Raw genomic sequence first — 4,119 nt, forward strand, 5'->3', positions numbered from 1 at the left:
TGCCTGGACAGGGACTTGAACCCTGGACCCTCAGATTAAAAGTCTGATGCTCTACCAACTGAGCTACCCAGGCTCTGAGAAAGTTGTCTTATCCATACACATAAATAGGATCAAGCTTAATAGTGTGGTAGATTCATTCTTCCATTCAGGAAGGGCAACTGAACAGGTATTTAACCTCCATAGTCAATTCACCCAGCACTTGTTTATGTTTTCTGTAGGTAGGTAGAGAAGGAATGTAAATGGCATCAAGAAAACAATCCTCATTTGGGTACACTTGTAAAAAGGGAAAATAAACAAAAGAAACCAACAGATTGTTCCCAATAAATATTTACGGAATGCTTAGTGAAATCTGTCAGCTCTTATTTACTGGGCACCAAAAAATAACCAAAAAGGACACAAAGAAGAACAAAGAAACAATAAAAATATAAATAAATAATAAAAAAAAACAAGAGAAGAAAAAAAAAGCAACCAATGGAGAACAATGGTAAGAATCTGCCAAATTTGGTAACATCTACCAATTTTTTTCTTGGTGCAAGATGAAAGCAAGTCATTAAAAAGGAGGGGAAATGTCTGGTGACTGTGAGTGGCCCTATGTTGTGCACTTCCCTAATGTTCTTAACCTCTAAAAGAACTTTGACAGCTCAGGGCACCTAGGTGGCTCAGTTGGTTAAGTGACTGCCTTTGGCTCAGGTGATCCTGGAGTCCTGGGATCAAGTCCCACATTGGGCTCCCCCCTGAGCAGGGAGGCTGCTTCTCCCTCTGGCCCTCCCCACTCTCATGCTCTCTCTCTCAAATAAACAAATAAAGTTAAAAAAAATAATTTTGACAACTTGGCTGTTTTTCACTGGACATGTAGCATTTTTCTCCATATGTTCAAATTTTTCTGAAATGTCTTGTGACTTGTATCAAAGGAATCTAAAAAGTTTAGTAATTTAACACTTAGCAATATCCCTTGAGAGAGAGAGGGAGACAGAGACAGAGACGCCTTCTTTAATCTTCTGTGGAAGATTTTACATTGATCTTTATCTCCTTGAAATCGTTATTTCCATTCCATGTCTCTCACATTTTTTTTTTATCCCAATACCATCATTTTGTATCTGGTCTTTCTTGATCTTCCTACCATGCTTCTAGGTACCAAATACAAGTATAAACATTGAAATCTGACTTTATTTCCTGTGACCCCAAATCTATGTTAAAAATACTTCTTGTGGACTGGGTTATATTTACATCTACTTATAGTGCAAAATAATAGATAATTTGAAAACCCCCTTCACTGGAAGATGTAATGGATGTGAATGTGGAATTTGTTACCCCCCCCCCCCCCCCGCTTAGGGCCCCCCAGTGAAATCCCGTAAGAGACCACCTCAACTGAAGGAGGCATCTCTGACTCAGTATTTCCAATTGTTCCCACTCTGGGAATCCGCAAGGAGAGCGTTTTCACAACTCCAGGACAATGCGCCACAGTCAGATGAGTCTTCGTTTACAGCAATGTCTTAAGTTACCAGCAGAAGGGCGGGATTTTTCCGAGGAGGGTGGAACGTGGGACTTAGGGCTGTATTCCCTGGCAGACTGATTCTCAGAAGGCGAATTTTCTATGGTCGTATTTAACTAAATATGAAAGCTCTAGAAGTGGATTGAGTTAAACTGTTTGGATACAGTTCAGCAGGGGCTGCTTATAAAACTCACAGTCGAGGATGGCTTCGACTTGTCGATCTCAGGACCGCCGCGGCGCCACCGCTTACGAGCGGGTGCATCCTCGCTAACATAGCAATTCCAGTATCACAATTAGTTTTTCCCATATGGAAACGGTTTCATTTCTTTCCCCGCGTCTTTTTCCTTCGTCCTTCCTCCCTTTTCTCAGCCTCTTTCCACCCGGTCCCCTTGAGAAGCAGGTGGTTCCAACAGCTCCTCCAAGTGCATGCCCTCCGGATCCGCCCAGGACGCGGCTGCCCAGCCCGCTTCCCCGAAGCTTGTGCGGCCCCGGGGAGGAGCCGCAAGGGAGGCGGCGGGGCGCGGCCCGCGGACCCCCGCGCTGGGGAGGAGCCGGGGGCTGTGGCATCAGCACGGCGGCCTCGCGGCGGGAAGGTCGCCACCAGCTGCCGTCGAAAATCAGTCGCCAAGAGGCTTTTCTTTTGCCCGCAAAGGCAGCCAGACTTCCAGAATTCCGTTTCTGATTGGGTAAGTTTGGATCCGTTTTGACACGGACCAGGAGTTCCTGTGTTTGGACGGACTTCCGTTTTCTGGGCCCATCTGCGGGCTCAGGCTCTTGGCAGTCTGTCCACCGGAGCTGCGGGAGCGGCGGCCGGTGCGCGCGGGGGTCCAGCAACCACACCGCCGCGCGCGCGCCCCGCGGGAACTTCACTCCGCGCACAGGGGACCGGGGGCCATCAAAGTACTGCCCACCCAACCCGGGTTCTAAACCCCTCCACTGCAGCTTCCCCAGTCCTCGGACCGGAGAGCGTGACCGAGGGGCGGGGGCGCACAGGGACCGTGAGATTCCTGTTGTCTCGTGTCCTCTCGTGCTTTTCCACTTTGCAGGGGCCGCTACCCTCGAATCCTGCCCCTTTCTCCATTTGTCATCCCCTGCTTGTTCTTTGGATCTCAATTCGGACGCTACCCATTACCTCCTTCTGGAAGCTTTTGCTGACTCCTCGAGACTGGTTTTTGAAGCTCCTGGAATATACCCCGGATTCCTCCACAGGTATTTTATACCCAACATTGTCAAAACCCGAACTCCCGGTCTTCCCCCAACCTGGCTCCTCACCCATCTTCCCCGTCCCCATAAACAGCTGCTCCAGCTGTGGATGCTCTTTGGCCCAGATCCTAGATCCCATCTCTCAGTTCCACTCTCAAAATGTATCCATTATCCAACCGTTTCTTACTCCTTCTGTTGCTGTCACACTCAAAATCTACCATCACCTCTTGCCTGGATGTTTGCAAGAGACTCTCCGGTGCTCTCCCTGTTTCTATTTCTCTTTGCCCCCCTTCCTGTCTATTCTAAACAAAGAATTAATGCACAACTCTCCAAGGACTCCCCTCTGGTTCCAGGATGAAAGCTGAAGTGCTTCTAGTGACCCGTGCGGTCATCCCCTGGTCCCTCCCTGGGCCCCCCCGTCCCCAGCTGCACAGTCTCCTGCTGACACTCAGGCACAAGTCTGGTCTAACCCCAGCCTCAGGCCTTTGTCCTCTCTGTGTGCTCTGCCTGGAAACTCTCCCCCCACCCCGAATATGTGCCTAACTCCTTTCCTCCTGTCCTTTAGGGTTTTGCTCAAATACCGACCTCTCAGGGAAATCTTACCTGTTCAACACATTTAAAATTTCAAAACACTTTTTAAGGAGTCATCCCTATTATCTTCCTGCTTTATTTTTTATTACCAGTTATATATTTTTCATTCGTCTAAATTTCCCATTAGAACGCAAATTCCATGAAGACAGAGATTTTTGCCCATTTTGTTCACAGCTATCGTCCCGGTGTCTAGAGGAATACATGTCGTATGGCAGCTACTCACTGACAGTTTGTTGAGTAAAGGCCAAATGAATGGCCTGCCACCTACACAGGAAACACTCAGTAAATGAGTCTTCTGCGGGAGGATGTGTAAGCAAATTTAAAGAGTTTAACCCCAAACAGGGACAGGAATGGGCTTTTCATAGGTAAAGTGTTCCCGATTCTGTTTCTACTGCTCCCGGTCGGGTGTATAAACCTGAGCGGCTGACCCTGGGTCCTCTGCCTGACCACGTGGTCTGGCCTGCTGGCCGGTGCCCGCGCCGGAGGGAGTTAAAGCTCGCCTGGGACAGAGCACCTGAGACTCCAGTCCCATCTGCAGAGCTGCCCGCGTTCATCTCTCTCATCGTTAGTTCTCCTTCCCAAACCTTTCGGCTGCCCAGGACTAAACCCTGACTCCTGAGCCACTGGTGCCCAAGGGTGAGGATATAATGCGAGCGGCTCAAAGGCGTGGGAAACTGTCCTAAGGAAGACACATGTTCCTGGGAGTCTTCTGAATACTGCTTTGAGAGATTTTACTCATTTGCTTGTTTGGTATTTTGAAATAGTAGTGGACTCACAGAGTCCAAAATGATTATGCACTGACGTTTCCCTTGTCACCTACCTACCTGGTTCCT

General features: G+C 48.6%; 1 non-coding gene across 1 annotated transcript; it reads right to left on the reverse strand.

Annotated features, from left to right (window-relative positions):
• Window positions 1-73, reverse strand: TRNAK-UUU (transfer RNA lysine (anticodon UUU)). The gene has a single exon. It is a non-coding gene; the product is annotated as a tRNA-Lys (tRNA).
• Window positions 74-4,119: the final 4,046 nt, after the last annotated feature.

Source organism: Eumetopias jubatus, unplaced genomic scaffold (genome assembly GCF_037043125.1).
Source record: "Eumetopias jubatus isolate StellerSeaLion01/CBP00866 unplaced genomic scaffold, mEumJub1_p1.0 scaffold_6, whole genome shotgun sequence".
NCBI lineage: Eukaryota > Metazoa > Chordata > Mammalia > Carnivora > Otariidae > Eumetopias > Eumetopias jubatus.